Consider the following 18,227-nt stretch of genomic DNA (forward strand, 5'->3'; position numbering starts at 1 on the left):
GAATTTTTAAGTATTCCTGTAGGAGGAAATTTAATACTCTTTTGATTATTCATCTTTGCATTAAACCATCCTCCTTGTCAGGAGCCTTTATCTAACTGAAATGCCTTGTGTCACCATTTTGGGGGCACTTCTTGTTTAGTTTTATGTTATGTCCTTTCATGAACCTCTTAAAAAGAATTGCCTGAATACACACACTGTCATAATAATACATCTCTTTTGAGGTTTGAGAAGATCTGGGTATGGATTGTCGAATCCCAAGATCACAGCATTACATTAATTTTTTCCCTAGAGTTATTTTCTTGTTTAGACTCTGTTATTCAATATGTTTACTAACCTTTTAATGGATGTAGTTACTCATCTAAGGTATTACTCTAAATATTATGTGGTGAGAAATAGGCAGGGTCACTGATTGGGATTGTTGAACATACATAGAATTTAGGAGAGACACTGTCCCCTGCAGTGTATTCTCTTACTTAATACTGGAGGGAATGAGAGAAGATTGTAATGAGAAAGATTTATTCTGGAATTTTGCTGTTAGTTTTTATTTATGCTTTAAAGCTTATTTCAGAAAGTTTGAATTTTGATTCTGTCAGTCATGCTCTTATATCCTCATCACTTAAAAACTGGCTTCCTTGTAACTCAGCTAAACTGTTGTAAATAGTGATGAAGCATATGGAGGCTGAGTTAATTGGTGAGTTATTTATCGATAATTCTCTCTTGGCCACTATATTTTATGTTTATATCTAAAAATTTAAGAGCTAATATGTAATGAATATCAGTTGTTAGAAGCAGATATTTCTGAGGTCAGAGCCTAGCTATTTAACAAATTATGTACTTCTTAGCCTTTAAAATGAGGTTAAGAACTATCTCATAGAAACTTTATGAGGCTTGAAAGAATTAAATATAAGGAACCTGATACAGGGCTGTCTGTGCTGTGCTGTGCTCAGTTGCTCAGTTGTGTCTGACTCTTTGTGACCCCATGGACTGTAGCCTGCTAGGCTCCTCTGTCCATGAGGATTCTCCAGGCAAGAATACCAGAGTGGGTTGCCATGCCCTTCTCCAGGACAGGGCTGTCCAGTGGGCACTAAAATTAAATCTCTCCTTTTCTTAATTTTCATTTTTCCTTAAAAATCTAAATGCCATCTCTTCTAAGGTTTCTCATATCATGTCTTCTAATGTATTCTTTGATATCAGAATTTTTGTGATGGGAAATGGAGGCAAGAGTGTGCCTTTAAGTGTTTGAGAACATGAAATTTTTGAAGTGTTTAACAATGGCCGTCTCTCTGAACTTCACTGACTCACCCAACAGTTACTGAATTTGCATTCTAGACTCTGTGCTAAGGGTTATGGAAAGCCAAAGAATTACTGATGGTCTTTGTCCTTAGGGACTTTCACTTTAGTGGCAAAAGCAGATAAGAAAACTAAAATTACCTTATAATTGGAAAGGACAGTAGTACCTATATAAGAAAAGTTCAGTTCAGTTGCTCAGTTGCGTCCAACTCTTTGCAACCCCATGGATTGCAGCATGCCATGCCTCCCTGTCCATCACCAACTCCCAGAGTTTACTCAAACTCATGTCCAATGAGTTGGTGATGCCATCCAGCCATCTCATCCTCTGTCATCCCCTTCTCCTCCCGCCTTCAATCTTTCCCAGCATCAGGGTCTTTTCAAATGAGTCAGTTCTTTGCATCAGGTGGCCAAAGTATTGGAGTTTCAGCTTCAGCATCAATCCTTCCAATGAACACCCAGGACTGATCTCCTTTAGGATGGACTGGTTGGATCTTCTTGCAGTCCAAGGGACTCTCAAGAGTCTTCTCCAACACCACAGTTCAAAAGCATCAATTCTTCGGCACTCAGCATTCTTTGTAGTCCAACTCTCACATCCATACATGAAAAGTAGTCAGCAGTAAAAGTAGGAAGAGTGTCTATTCATATTTGTTGCACAAATGTGTTGTCTGTACCTGTGTCTGTGATGGGTGCAGTAAGAAAGCTTTTTGTAGGAGCTGAGGCTTGAGGGATGGATAGAGAAAGGTTTAGGAGAAGGGTATTACAAGCAGCTTGTGCAAAGGCTACAAGTGGTTCAGTTTGTTTCTTTTTTTTTTTTTTTTCAGTGTAGGCAAAAGTTTTAGTATACCTTTCATAGTAAATGATACAATATACTTAGGAACCTTTGGGATTTTGACAATTTAGATGACACAGTTAATAAAGTTAATCTAATGGCATGGATAGTGTACTATATCCTAAGTGCAGAATACATATTTTCTCTTTCTTTTTATCATATCACCAGGGGCTTCCCTGGTGGGTCAGTGGTAAAGTCCACCTACCAATGCAGGAGAATCAGTTTCCATTCCTGAGTTGGGAAGATCCCCTGGAGAAGGAAATGGCAACCCACTCCTGTATTATTGCCTGGAAAGTTCCATGGACAGAGGGGCCTAGCGAGCTGCTGTCCATGGGGTTACAAAATAGTCAGACTTGACTTAGTGACTGAAGAACAACAATGTATAGGTACGAAATTCTTTTTTCTTATGATGAGAACTTTTAAGATCTATTCCCTTAGCAACTTACAGATATACAACACAGTATTATTAATGATTGTCACCATCCTACATGTGGTTCTTTATGGCTGGAGCTTAAGGCTAAGGTAAGGCTTCAGAAATAAGTAGAGGCCGAAGAAGTTATGAAAGGGCCCATGTGGAAAGATAAAGATTTTGACAGTTATGATTTGCATGTTAGAAAGATCAGTGATCAGTCCCCTTTAAGTAGCTTTCCTGGAAGTCCCATCCAGTGACTTCCACTTCTAGCTCACTTACCAGTCCTAGCAGTGAGGAAGGCTAGGATGTATAGACCCTTGCTTGGGTACATGCTGCCTAGAATAAAACCAGGATCTGTTACTAAGGAACAGGAAGGGAGAATAGGTATATGGTAGGCAGCCATGTATATGGTATATGTACCAGGTATATGGTACGTGTGCAACAAAAAGGATTGAGAACAGAAGTAGGGAGACCAATTTAATATAATACCTAAGTAGTAGTACATGTATAATGTCTTACAAAAGAGATTTGACTGACATTCTTAAAATAATGAGAATGTAATCTTTAAGCTCTTCTGCTGGGAAATCTAGAGGATTTAAACCGTTATTTTGTTATAAGAACTCTTAGGTTCTTGGAGCAAAAAATTATGCTTTAATTATTTTAACCTTTTAGTTAAAAAGTTTCTTTTTCCAATTAAACATTAGTAAAATTAAGTTGTTGCTTAGTCACTAAATTGTGTCTGACTCTTTTGAGACCCCATGGACAGTAGCCTGCCAGGCTTCTCTGTCCCTGGGATTTTCCAGGCAAGAATACTGGAGTGGGTTGCCATTTCCTTCTTCAGGGGATCTTCCCAGACCAGGGATCGAACCCGCATCTCTTGAATTGGTAGGCAGATTCTTTACCAGTGAGCCACCAAGGAGTACTAAGGAGATTAACATTGGTAAGCACGGCCTTGATAGAAATCACTTTAAATATATATATATATATAGTATACTTTTTTTAACCATATAGCAATCATACATTAAAAAGGGATTTACATTAGTTTTTCTGGAAGATGAAATAACACATAATTTTTTTATACATATCTTTTTGGATGTTATACAATTAGCACCTATTACTGTTTTAAAGAATTGTGATGACATACGTGTATATAAAATAAAATTTACCATTTTAATCTTTTTAAGTATACAGCGATGTTGAATGCATTATTTGTGCCACCATCACTTCCATCTATCCACAGAATTCTTTTCATCTTGTAAAACTGAAACCCTATACCAAAGAATAACTCCCCAATTTTCCCCTTTACCCAACCCATAGCAAACACTATCCCACTTCCCTGCATTGGCAGGTGGATTCTTTACTGCTGAGCTACCTGGGAAGCCCCTACTTTCTATTTGTATGAATTGGACTACCCCAGGTACCTCTCTCGGAGAAGGCAATGGCACCCCACTCCAGTACTCTTGCCTGGAAAATCCCATGGACAGAGGAGCCTGGTAGGCTGCAGTCCATGGGGTTGTGAAGAGTCGGACACGACTGAGCGACTTTACTTTCACTTTTCACTTTCATGCATTGGAGAAGGAAATGGCAACCCACTCCAGTATTCTTGCCTGGAGAATCCCAGGGACGGGGAATCCTGGTGGGCTGCCCTCTATGGGGTCGCACAGAGTCGGACACTACTGAAGCGACTTAGCAGCAGCAGCAGCAGCAGCAGGTACCTCTATAAGATGGATCATGCACTATTTGTTCTTTGGGGACTTCCTTATTTTATCTAGCATAATGTCCTCAAGATTATTCTATGTTGTAGTAATGTGCAGGCTTTTCTTTTTCAAGAAAAGCTCCACTGAGTGTGTATGTGTGTGCGTGCGTGTGTGTGCGTGTATGTATGTGTATGTGTATATATCTTGTTTATCCATTTATCTGTCAGTGAAGAGTTGAATGGCTTCCACCTTTTGGCTATTGTGAATTCTGTTATGAACATGAGTGTACAGATATTTCTTTGAGAATCCTCACTTGTAAAACTTTTTGCTATATACCCAAAAGTGGCATTTCTGAATAATCATTCTATTTTTAATTTTTTGAAGCATTGCCATACTGTTTTCTATAGCAACTGCACCATTTTACATTCTTACCAACCGTACACAGGGGTTCCAGTTTCTTCACATCCTTGCCAACACTTGTTTTAGTCCTTGAATTTTTTTTTTTTTATAGTATTAATAGCTGTCCTAATGGGTATGGGTTAGTATCCATTTTATTGAATTTTTTTTGAAGGTTTAAAAATATGAAAGTGTGAGTTTAGTGTAATCACATGGCAGTAAGTCTTAATAAATGGAAATGGAATCACTCAATTTTGCTACTCTAATAAAAATATTGTTTGAATGTTATTTGGATATATGTTCTTCAGTCTTTTTCAGGCCTTTAAATTTTTTTTGAATTTTTTCTTTTGGTTTTATGTTGTAAGCATTTCTCATTTTTTAAACATGTTTTGTACAACCATCATTTGAATTTTAATTTTCCAAGGAAATGTTGCAAATGCAACATGATTGAATACTTAAGAACATTTTGTAATTGTTTTTTATGTATAGCTAAGTGCTTGGTTTGTGTGATTTTAATTTCATAGAAGACTGGATGATATAGCGACTAAAAGTGTAGTCTAGAAGTAGGCAGTCTGGGTTTGAATTGCACGTCTGCCACTTCAGGCTGTGTGCATTTAGGCAAGTTTCTTAAGCTCCCTGTGTCTCAATTTCTTCATCTGTTAAGTGAGGATAATAACAGAACTTATCTCAAAGTTGTGAAGACCAAATGAGTTAGTACTTGTAGATCTTTAGGACAGTGACTAGCTCATCATACATCCTATATAAGCCTTTTCTGCATAATTGTTTTATTAGGTGAGATCGTATCTCTTTGACTTTTAAAAAATATATGCGATATATAAGAAGTTACTGTGTCTTGGGTCTTTAGTTTAAAATGTCACAAGCACTGACTTAGAGGAGGGTGTAGTCTATTAAGGTTGTTTTGGGAGTTAAGAGAAGGTACATCTGAGGCAGATAGTGCTGGGCAAATTGCTGAATTAGTAACATGATATAACCATCTTTTGGGAACTGTGACCTTCTGGCAGGCATTTAGCCTTGTCAACTACTTTAGGCTCTTTTGACCAGCTCAGCCCTTTTGCTTTGCATCTTTGGGTTTCCTTGCCCACACAGCTCCCCAGATTTCTTGGCTTGGCACTTTATGTTTCCTCTGTTGCTGTTTAGTTGCTAAGTCGTGTCTGACTCTTTCGCGACCCCATGCACCGTAGCCTGCCAGGTTCCTCTGTCCGTGGGATTTCCCAGGCAAGAACACTGGAGTGGGTTGCCGTTTCTTTTTCCAGATAGTCCCTCTGTTTCTTAGTTAGCAACTTTTGTTGTTAATTTATGTCAAATGCAGAATATAAAATTTTTGCAAAATGTAACATTCTGTGATTGTAATACCACATTTCATTTCATTCTCAGTAGCAGTCTGAGAGAGTAAAGTCAGTACAGGTTGGAGAGGTAAAGTCCTCATTGAACAACTCTCGTTATATGAGAGATTAAGTGACCTGTCTGATGTCACAAAGCAGTTAAGTGATTTAGCTGGAACTTGAATTCAAGCCACTTTTCTTTTTTTCCTAATTATTTGATAATATTTTAAATAATTTTTCTATATTACATAAAGATAACATCCCTCCCTCTTTTAAATTTAATAGCTAGTAAAATTTATCTGACTCCTTTTCTCATATACCAGCTGCATTTTGTAGTCCTTAAGCCCAGTATCAGTAAAGAATGAGATGAAGTCTGAGATCTATGTATTTTACCTGATTAAGTTCTTAATCTTTTACATGAATGTTTTCTGAAAAGAGTTTCATGTTTCGTGCTTATGTTTATTTTATACTATTCGAACAAGGTAGATTTCCCCCATACTGCCTAGCATATGTAGTATCTGGCTCATTTCAACATTGCTGTCAGACTTAAATTAAATCTTGGCATTAGAGTATCTTTACAGTCTACTTTTCCCCTTCCCTCTCTGCAGATCTGTTTTTAATTATTTTTTTCTATATTCTGAACAGTCTCTGGTTCTAAGAATGTACCTTGAGCTGTCGAGTCTAGCATAGTTCATTATGTGAAGTATATTTTTCTACTTAATTTCTTATGTATTCCTTATATTGGCTCTCTCACGTGATTTAAAAAATTTGTTGTTAGGATTTTCGATAGTGTAAATCACCTGTATTGGTGAGAATTATAATTAGTTAACTTTTGTTTTTTTTCCCACATAATTAGTCATGTATACTAAACTCTGAATGATATCAATATATTATTGATTTATTCATTGTCAAATCCCAAATCTGGTTTCCTTGGCAGACGTATAGACTTGTGATAGGCATTTGGCATTTTGTGTTTTGGGCAGTGTGACTTTAAATCTACATAAACTTCTCTGCCTTTTGCCTCTGCTGTGTTCATAGATTCCAGGAGGGCTTCGTGTATGGACCTCAAGCGTTGGAGGTAGCAGACTTTTCAGCAGAAGGTAAAGCAGAGTGTTGCCTTCTGGTGTCATTGTGTGTGTGTGCTGGGATGGGCATGGGACAGGTTCCAGAGCTTTGCACAAATGTCATCACAAAATAATTTATAATGGTGCTTTTCACAAAATGTAAAACCAAGCTAATACTTGGAAATTTTATTCAGTATTACTAAAATACATAAAAAGTAGAAAAGTTTAAATAGAACTCCAGACAAAATTTCAGTCTCTCTGCTGTTAACTGAAGAGGAAGAATGTATAGTGCATGCTATCTAACTTTCTTAGACTTAGTTTTACTATGATTTCTTCCTGGGAAGGTATCCAAATCATTATTCATATGCTGTATTCTTCCTTGCTGCTCCTTTTACTGAAAGATTGCTTCACAGTAAATAGGCAGCCTCGTTGGTGACTCATGACTGGAGGACAGACATTTTTACTCTAGGTCCCATGTGCCAAAAATCTTTGTTTCTAACACGCTAATTACCTCTCTTCAGAACTTGTTAATATGCTCTTCTCTCAAGTTAGTTCTTGTTTCAGTAGAGAAACAAACACATCCCACTCATTTGTAAAATATGTTTTTATGGAGACCTTCTTAATGAGTTATTTTTAAGAAAATAATATGACATAACTTTCCTGGGTAATGCTTCTTTGATTTTTTAAAAAAATACAAATATTTTGCCATTTAGGTGCCAGATATTATAGATATTACTTTCTTTGAATTTATGAAACCATTTATGAATTTTATTCAGATGATACTTAAATGCAGGTTTTTTTTTTTTAAAGACCTATAGCAGCTAATAATGTTGCATTCTTAAACTTAATAAGTTTTTAGATATATTCCTAATGGAATTAGAGGAATGGTTTTCTTATGTCTTCCTGGAATTATATTTGTATTGCTATCAAGTGGCTGCATCTTATACTTTTTTTTTTTTTGCATTTTATACTGTATATTAAGGACATACACCTTATGTGATATGGGGTATTTATTAAATAGCTACTCTGTGCCCTACACAGAGTCTTTCCATGTTACAGTCAACTTAGTTTCACTATTTCATTTTTTTCCTATTCAGAGATACTGCTTTCCTTAGCTAGAAGAGTTTCAGGCTGTTTATTGAGGTTAGCTGCAATTTTACCACTGAAGCCCTTTCTCCTTTCTTTGGTTCTCTTCACTGGCCATTTGGAGGATATTTTGTATTTACCAACAATAGATTGGAAGTAATTTCTTGAAGGCCCTTTCATACTTCATTTTTAGGCTAGTCCGCTGTTTTCACTGCTATTGAATTATGCAGCCTTCTATTTGTTTAGCTAATCTTTCTCTGGTGTATTTTGTTATCAGTTGAGTATCTCAATAGATTTTCTAGTGACTAACATAGAAAATGTAAAGTAAACTGCTCATATCAAGGCACAGAAAGACTCTTCCCCAGGTCCTCATCTCTACAACTTCTGTGAGAAGGATGTGATGAAATGGTTACAAACAGTAGTTTCTCAAAGATAATTTATTTTTTAGAGCTGTTTTAGGTTTACAGAAAGATTAAGTGGAAAGTAAAGAGAATTCCCATATGCCCCTTTACCACCTCAACCTCATTCTCCCCACCCCCCATCTCCCTGTGACTAACATCTTGCTGTAGTGGTATGTTTGCTGCAATTGAACCAGTAGTGTTACATTATTATTAACTAAATCCCCAGTTTTACCTTAAAGTTCACTCTTTGTGTTGTATATTTTATAGGTCTGACAAATATATAACATGTATCAACCATTACAGTATCACGTGGAATAATTTTACTGCTCTAAACATACGCTGTGTTATAGGAGAAAGGGGCACAAGAGGATGGTCATGTCACAAGTCTTGGGCAAGTCCCTGGAATGGGCAGCCTAGTGAGAGTCCTTGGCTTTGTGCAGGAAAGAATTCAAGCCATAGTAAAGTGAACACAAATTTATTTAGATACATATTCCATAGGCACAATGTGAATGTCTCGGAAAGCAAGAGTGGCCCCTCACTGTGGGCAGTTTATTTCTGTGGGAAAAAGTGGGAAGAATATTCTAACTATCTTGGATAAGGGTTGGGGATTTCTGGGAATCAGCCACTACCTACGTTTTGACCTTTTATGGTCAGTGTCTGAACTGTCATGGTGCCTGTGGGTGTATAGCAAGGCTGTATAGTGAGGCGACAGGTAGACTGGAAGTAGAATCTTCCTCCGTCTTGGGGCTAGTTGGTTCTAACCAATACTTGTCATATCCCTGTACGGCTGTGTCATTCTTTTAATGCTTGTGCCCTGCCCCCTTCCGTCCTCTCTCACCTGTGGTCCATCCATTCATCCCTGCCTTCCTTCCTTTGAGCCCCCAGCAAGCACAGATATTTTTTTGTCTATATAGTTTCCTCTTTTCAGAACATCATAGTTGTATAATGTAGTTTGTAGTCTTTTCAGTTTTGCTTCTTTCACTTAGTGGTAAGCATTTAAGCTTCTTCTCTATGCCTTTCCATGGTTTGATAGCTCATTTCTTCTTAGTGCTGAATAACGCTGCATTATCTGGGTATACCACAGTTAATCTATCCATTCACGTACTGAAACATATGGTTGCTTCCAAGTTTTGGCAATTATGAATAAAGCTGCTATAAACGTTCATGTGCAGATTTTTATGGGGACACAAGTTTTCAATTCATTTTGGTGAATGCCATGGAGTGCAATTGCTTTATCATATGAAAAAAGTATGTTTACTTTTGTAAGAAACTGTCTCCATTATTACCATATCAACTTGAGTTTGTCAATGTCCACAAAAAAAAACTGGTTGGAATTTCGATTGGGACTATGTTGAATCTATAGATCAAATTGAGAAGAATTGACATCTTGACAATTTTAGGCCTTCTTTGCTATATACATGGAATATCTCTCAGATCTTTTTTGATTTCCTTTTTCACTTTTATCGTTTTCCTTGTATAGACCCTGTACATGTTTTGTTAGTCATAACTAGGTAATTCATTTTTGGACCTGCTGTTGTAAATGTTAAATTGTGTTTTTAATTTCTAGTTCCAACTTTTCATTGCTGGTATATAAGAAAGTATTGGCTTTTGCATATTAACCTTCATCCTGCAGCTTTGCTATAATTGTTTATTTGTTCCAGGGGTTTGCTTGTTGTTCTTGGAATTTTCTCCAAAGACAGTTATACAAATACACTTTTATTTCTTGCTTAATCTCTGTAATTTTAATTTCCTTCCACATTTTATTGCATTGGCTAGGACTTCCAGTATGATTTTGAATAGGAATGGTGAGAGCAGATATTCTTGTCTTGTTCCTGATCTAATTGGGGAAGTCATCAGTTTTTCTTCATGAGCTATGATAACCACAATAGATTATTCTACTCAGGAGTATAGAAGATGTAAAGTATTGCTTATATCAGGCCACAGGAGGATTCATTCTCCCTCCCCACACTCCCTTTCCCTCACCTAAACTTCTTTGAGAAAAATAGGATTAAATTGATGGTTATAAAAATATTTTAAATGAGGGAATTAAGGCAGTTTTAAGGGGAAGACAGAGGATGAGATGGCTGGATGGCATCACTGACTTGATGGAAGTGAGTCTCAGTGAACTCCAGGAGTTGGTGATGGACAGGGAGGCCTGGCGTGCTGCGATTCATGGGGTCGCAGAGTCGGACACGACTGAGCGACTGATCTTATCTGATCTGATGAATATTACTTAGTTCCTTTACTCTCTTGTGAACTTCTATAGGTTTCAACTTCTATGAAATTGTGAATTTCAGTATATTATTACAACCCTTGTAGTGTCCAGTATGCACTACAATTGGCATAACTATTTGTTGAATGAAAAACTTAATTTTTAGACTCTTAACTGTAAACCTCTATCTTATTAGAAAAGGCAGAAAACCGATAGCATTAGATCTCTAATATATTCAGTCAATCAGATACTTGACAGTTGCAAGGTATCGTGATGGCTACAAAAGATACAAATAATAATGATACCTCCTCTCAGAAAACTTATTACCCATTTAGGAAAGGTTAATTTCAAATTTCATGTTTCATTTTTGCTGATATGCATTTCTCAGAAGCTCTTATTTCTATATTTCTTTTAAGCATTCCAACTGAAATATCTGTTTGTGGACTTCTTGGGTAGAAGAAGTGGGTAGTGGACACTGTGCTAGATATTTTACATATATGATCTCATTTATCTTGAAAATTGTGCAGTGTTATTATTTTCAATTAACAGGTGTAAAAACTGGTAATATGAGACTATGCGTAATTTCTTTGTTGTCTGATTTAATATATTAGGTGTATAATTCCATACCTTAAGCTCTTTAAATCACATACTGTGAAAAAGTAACTTTACAGAGTGGTATATGATGAATGTTGGGTGTATAGTATAGAAATGTGCTTGGTGAACACAGAGAAGAAAGCTTTGACCTCAGAATAGAACTAGTTCATAAAATTTCTGGAAAGCTTGACCTTGTCTGATGGATCGAAGACTAAGGCAAAGAGAGATCAGGAAGATCAGCCAATGTAGAAAAGACTGAGGGCCAAAAAGAACAAGTATTTTGTGATTTGACAGTGTAATATAAAAATGTAAAAATTTCTACTGTTGTAGTAAAAGAAATAGAACAAATTTTGTCTATTATCTTAAACAAGAACTACTCCATTTTTCTCTTAAAGTAATTTCCACTGAGTTTGCTTATTGTTTGTTGAAGACGAGAGAATAGATCACAGAACCACTGTGTAAATCTCATGTCATCAGTTGCCAAGGACGTCTTTGTCTGCTGAGTTCCAGTGATCAGTACAGCAAGTGCGGAGGGATTAAAAGCATGGAGGAAAAATGGAAGATCAAAGGAATCCAAAATAAAGGACTTTCCTAAAGTCAAGTGTATTTTATTTAGTCTTTTCCCATATCTCAGTGGTTAAGTACCCCAGAAATTGCCTTTAACATGCTAAAATTTGTGGAGTTGCAATGGTGTCCTTGCTTTCAGTGAAGTTAGTGTATTTTTGGGAAGACCAGAGTATGGTTAACATAATTAGAAACCACTCAGCCGTGGGCTTCCCTGGTGGCTCAGTTGGTAAAGAATCTGCCTACGATGCTGGAGACCACCTGCAATGAAGGAGACCTAGGTTCAGTCCTTGGATAGGGAAGATCCCCTGGAGAAGGAAATGGTCACCCACTCCAGTAATCTTGCCTGGAAAATCCCATGGACAGAGGAAACTGGAAGGCTACAGTCCATGGAGTCACAAGAGTTGGACATGACATAGCAACTGCACCATCACCACCAGTCGTGTTAAGCACCATATAATGTAGACTGTTAATACTGTGGGGTCTTTCTCCTTAAATAATGTTCTTCAGGGTTCTCTTCTCTTTGCTATTCTCATAATTTTAATTTCTATCTATTTTCACACTCTGTCCTAGCCCATGTCTTCCTTCTAAGCAGTAGATTTATCCAAATGCCTTTTGGACATCTTCATTTAGACCAGGACCACAGTCCACTCAGCTTCAACTTACAAAAGCTTTTGTCTGTTCTTTTTGACTCAGTGTATGGCACCCAGTTGACCAAGTGAAAAACTGACCCTCATTCTTACTTTACTTCCTCATTTCTAACCACATGTTCTGTTGATCAGTTCAGTTCAATTGCTCAGTCATGTCAGACCCTTTGCAACCCCATGTACTGTAGCATACCAGGCCTCTCTGTCCATCACCAACTCCCAGAGCTTGCTCAAACTCATGTTCATCGATTGGTGATGCCATCCAACCATCTCTGTCGTCCCCTTCTCCTGCCTTCAGTCTTTCCCAGCATTAGGATCTTTTCAAATGATGCAGTTCTTTGCGTCAGGTGGCCAAAGCATCAGTCCTTCCAATGAAAACTTAGGACTGACTTCCTTTAGAATGGATTGGTTTGATCTCCTTGCAGTCCAAGGGACTCAAGAGTCTTCTCCAACACCACAGTTCAAAAACATCAGTTCTTTGGCGCTCAGCTTTCTTTATGGTCCAACTTTCATATCCAAATATGACTACCAGAAAAACCATAGCTTTGACTAGACAGAGCTTTGTTGGCAAAGTAATGTTTCTGCTTTTTAATATGCTGTCTAGGTTAGTCACAGCTTTTCTTCCAAGGAGCAAGCATCTTTTAATTTCATGGCTGCAGTCACCATCAGTGATTTTGGAACCCAAGAAAATAAAGTCTGTCACTATTTCCATTGTTTCCCCATCTATTTGCCATGAAGTGATGGGACCAGATGCCACGATCTTCCTTTTTTGAATGTTGAGTTTTTGCCAGCTTTTTCACTCTCCTCTTTGACTTTCATCACGAGGCTCTTTAAGTTCCTCTCTGCTTTCTGCCATAATGGTGGTGTCATCTGCATATCTGAGGTTATTGATATTGTTCCCAGCAATCTTGATTCCAATTTGTGTTTCATCCAGCCCGGCATTTCACATGACGTACTCCGCATATAAGTTAAATAAGCAGGGTGACAATATACAGCCTTGATATACTTCTTTTCATATTTGGAAGCAGTCTTTTGTTCCATGTTCAGTTCTAACTGTTGCTTCTTGATCTGCATACAGATTTCTCAGGAGGCAGGTCAGGTGGTCTGGTATTCCCATCTCTTTAAGAATTTTTCACAGTTTGTTGTGATCCACACAGTCAAAGGCTTTGACATAGTCAATAAAGGAAAAATAGATGTTTTTCTGGAATTCTCTTGCTTTTTCTGTGATCCAGTGATGTTGGCAATTTGATCTCTAGTTCCTCTGCCTGTTGATACTGTTTCCTTATCATCTTTCAGATCCATCTACTTTTGTTTCCTCTGCCACCATCCTAATTTTGACTGTAGTCATCTCTTAAATTACTGCAGAGGTCTTCTGTTTACTTAATTAATTTTTATTGGAGTATAGTTGCTTTGCAGTGTTGTGTTTCTGCTGTGCAGCAAAGTGAATCAGCTATATCGCTCTCCCATTTTTGGATTTCCTACCCTTTTATGTCACCATAGCAGAGACCTTTTAATGTTATTCTCCCTGTTCTCTCCTCACCTCCTACCTATTCACAAAAGCACAGTTTGCTTAAAATCCTTTTCTTCTTGGGATGCAGTCCAGTTTCCTTAATGTGGCTTACCTGTTCTGTTTGAACTGGCCCTGCTTGGTTTTCCTTCAGCTTTATCTTGCTTTCCCCTTTCTAAACCAGCTTTACTAAAGTTCACATGCATTGTTCTCTTTTGCCTCTGAGCCTTGACACATTTTGTTCCTTTTCTCCAGTAGGGGAGAGAGAAGACATGAAGCTGTAGTGACCAGAAGCACTGACTCAGGTGAATCTTGGATCTGCTCCTTAACTAGCTGTGTCATCTAGAATGATCTAACCTCTCTGCTTTCAGTGTCCTCATTTGTAACAATGGAGAGAGTATAGTACTAGCTCCTTGGCTTGTTAATGAGGATTAAAAGAGTTAATGTAGTTGAGGTTCTAGGAATTGATGCCTACCTCATACTGAGTACTATAGAAATATAGCTATTTTTTATAATTCTTACTATAAATGTGTTGGGATAGTAGACAGCATAACTTTTTATATTTTAAAGATGATTTAATGACAAATATGCTTTTTTCCCCTTCATAAATTACAAGTTGATTGGCTCATTATTATTGGTATTTTTGTTCTTGGCTGGGCAACAGCTTCCTTTTTCTAACCTCTTGTTTTTCAGTTTTTTAGGTTTTTAGTGACTAGAATTTGATCTTAGGTTGACTTTCCTGTGAAATGGATCATCTGACATGGATCATTAGGTCTACCTGAATTTTTATACAAACTAATCCAGGTCAACCTATATGGAAACTAAAAGAAAATTAATTCTTAATAACTAATAGCTGACTTTTTACTTCATGATATATGTCATGTTGATTTAAGTTTCAAGTAAAATCCTTTAAAGGAATTCACTTTTTCCATATTTCAGATTGTGGATTATAATGGTTCAAATGGTTTGAATTCTAGCAAAGATACTATGTTAGGAATAGACTCTCTGAAAGGAAGAACTCTGTTTTTCTCGGTATTCATAATTCTGCTTACACTGAATACTTCCCAGAATACTTCTGACACCAGAAATGTACAGGTTTTTTTCCCATACTGACCAGTTCTCAGACACCAGCTGGGAATCCTACGATTTAACTCAGTTTCGACACTAATTGCTCAGAGTTGATACAGAGCCAAGATTAAGGGCTTAGTCCCACTAGACTGCCCCTCTTCAGATGCTGGTGGCAACTGATGGGTCCCCAAGTTGCCCACAACCTCTCACTCAGCTACCAACTAGAGGTTCCCGCGACTCTCTCCTCAGGTTCAGTCATGTACTAGCATGGCTCATAGAACTCAGGAAAACAGTTTACTTACTGGGTTACTTGTTTATTACAAAGGATATATTAAAGGATACAAATGAACAGCCAGATGAAGAATATATAGGGTTAGGTCTATGTCTGGAAGTGTCCCAAGCACAGGAGCTTATATTCCTGTGGAATTTTGGGATGTGGCAACCGCCCGCCCCTCCCCAGCAAGTGGATGGGTTCTTATTCACTAACCCAGAAGCTCTCTGAACTCTGTACTTTGGGGATTTTTATGGAGGCTTCATTATGTAGACATGATAGATTAAATTACTGACCATTGGTGGATAATTAAATCCCCAGGTCCCATTTGGGTTGGGGCAGCAGTAGGGGACACTGAAAGTTCTAATCACCTGGTTTGTTCCCCTTGCAGCCGGTCCCCATCCAGGGGCTATCTAGGGACTTTCTGAAAATCACCTTTATAACATAAACTCAGATGTGGTTGAGAGGGGTTTGTTATAAATAACTGAAGAGCTTCTTTGATTTTTATCCTTCTGGAGATACTCCTATGCTCTAATTGCTTAGGAAATTACAAGTATTTTAGGAGCTGTGATCCAGGAGCCCTGGAGGAAGACCCCACAGTATGTTTCTTACTCTATTACAATATCACATTCTCTATTATCATGGTACTTAAAATCAGCCAGGAGAAACATGCAGAAACTTAAATCTTATCAAAAGAGGATTCCTCAGTGGTCTAGATTTGGCTGAACTTGTAGTAATACGGTGAAAAATGTGTATGTATTTAAATTTTAAATGTTTATTTTGGTATCTTGCTAGTTTCTCTTTTGAATATTTGTTTTTCATTGATACTTACAATTTGATATAACTTTGTGAAGACTGACATCTAAAAGTGTAACTAAAGAAGCTGGTTGATGATCTAGTTCTTTCTGTTCTGATGGTGCTAGACTAGAGAATGACAAAATATTGATACTTTTCTTCTCTCCTAGGAGATTGTTGCTTTCTGGTGAAATTTTAAATATGCATACATTTCCAATAGATACCGGTGTTTGATTCTTACTGTCATTTGAATTTTATTCCCCAGAATATATTTTTTTTTATCTTTAGGATATACATTTTTAAAAGAAGATTTTCCAGATTTTCTGTTATGCTGAAAATATTTTTTAAGTTGATCAAGGCTAATAAACAAGTTTATTTCAGTGCAACAAATGTTTAGTTTCTGCTATTTGTGAGGTACTTTGTTAGCTCCTAAAAAATATACAAAATGAGTAAGATATTTCTTCTCCATCTCCAAAACAGGGAGGAGACTATGAGTCAATTTTAGGTAAGTGTAATAACAAAATAGAGTTTGTACAGTTTTTTTGTTTTCCTTTGAGAGAATTTTGAACAGAATCTTTGCTCTACTAATCATGCTCTTTCGAAACATCAGCAACTGTTGATATGACCACCTCCTTTCCGTTCTTTCCAGTTTGACTTCCCTTCTGCATTTGATGCTTTTGCCACTTACTTTTTGATACTGTTCTTTGGCTTCTATATACAATTTACTCTTTTTCTTTTCCTTCTCTAACTACTGTTTATTAGTTGCTTCCCTCCTCGGTTTTGTTTGTTTGTTTTTTTAATTAAGAAAAATTTTGTACATAAATAAATAAGGGAATAATTACATTATTTGAAAATTCTTTAGGTTTAGTCAGAATTTGCAATAACCCCATGATTGCAGTGAGTCCGGTTTAATTATGCCATACAGCAGTCTGTGCCTAGATTCTTCGGTTTTACCATTTATGGTTTTATAAAAGCTATCCATATGGGTCCACTTGGTTTGGACTCATAGACAAATTGGTCTCCAGCCAGATACTCCATCTTGTTATGTATCACACCTCTCCGTAGAGCTGAAATGCTCCCTTAAAGAGAAACTTTAAAAAACCCCACAAACTCCAGTTTAGATTTGGCAGTCACTGTACTGTGGTGTTTGAGTATTTTTGACTTAGCAATAAATAGTGTTTAAAAAAAAAAAAAGATTTTATAAAATCAGAGATGTTCAAAGTTCAAACTCTAGAACAATAATACCCATATAAGCTCCATCTAGGTTTAACTGTTATCATTTTTGTATGTTTTTTCTCTTACTCTTTTTATATACGTAAATTATTTTTTGTTATCATAGAACCATATGAAATTAAGTTGCCACTGTCATGACATGGTACTCCAAAATACTTCTATATCTCCTAAGAGTAAAGATATTCTCCTGCATAACCATGATGCCATTGTCCTGTGTTTAAAACAAGTAATTAAAAAAGAAAATTTACCACGGTAAAATAATATATAATATCTAGTCTATGTTTAAAATTTCCCAGGTGTCCTGAAAATACATTCTTGTAGCTATTTTTAATGTGAATCACAATCTAGCCAAGGTTTTCATGCATAATTGCTTGTTACATGTCTTGAGTAGACTGATTCTCTGCCTTTTTTTTGAGTCCTTTTTGGTTTGTTTTTATTTTTTAGAAGGCAGACCAATTTTCTGGTAGTGTCTTACATCTAGATTTGCCTGTTATCAAGGACCCTGATGTTTCCTACAACCTGTTGAAGAGTGGCATTCAGTAGAGACGGGCCTTTGAACCCCTGTGGCTTTGCTACTGTGAATAGGTTATGAGTCCCATTATTAATCATCTTAAGTTCTTTGGCCACTGGTGAAATTTGGGTCAGCGAAAGCCCATGCGTCCTTTCGCCTCCACCCATGAGCATTGTCAGTTTACTCTGGTAAACAATATACATGTTAACATTAGGTAGGTGCCAGGCTGAAGGTGAAGTTCCAGTACTTTGGCCACCTGATGCGAAGAGCAGACTAATTGGAAAAGACCTTGATGCTGGGAGAGATT

The 18,227-nt window shown here is 37.0% G+C and overlaps 1 protein-coding gene across 2 annotated transcripts in view; it reads left to right on the forward strand.

Annotated features, from left to right (window-relative positions):
• The window catches only part of CDK19 (cyclin dependent kinase 19), a 169,827-nt gene that overhangs the window by 30,873 nt on the left and 120,727 nt on the right, over positions 1 to 18,227 (forward strand). The window contains exon 2 of one of the 2 annotated variants that reach the window (XM_027551210.1): positions 7,006 to 7,067. The exons of the other annotated variant lie outside the window; for it this stretch is intronic. The gene's annotated coding sequence lies outside the window, so the exon portion shown is untranslated. The remainder of the gene's footprint in view (positions 1 to 7,005; positions 7,068 to 18,227) is intronic. 2 annotated transcript variants of the gene reach the window in all.

Source organism: Bos indicus x Bos taurus, chromosome 9 (assembly GCF_003369695.1).
Source record: "Bos indicus x Bos taurus breed Angus x Brahman F1 hybrid chromosome 9, Bos_hybrid_MaternalHap_v2.0, whole genome shotgun sequence".
In the NCBI taxonomy this organism is placed as follows: Eukaryota; Metazoa; Chordata; class Mammalia; order Artiodactyla; family Bovidae; genus Bos; species Bos indicus x Bos taurus.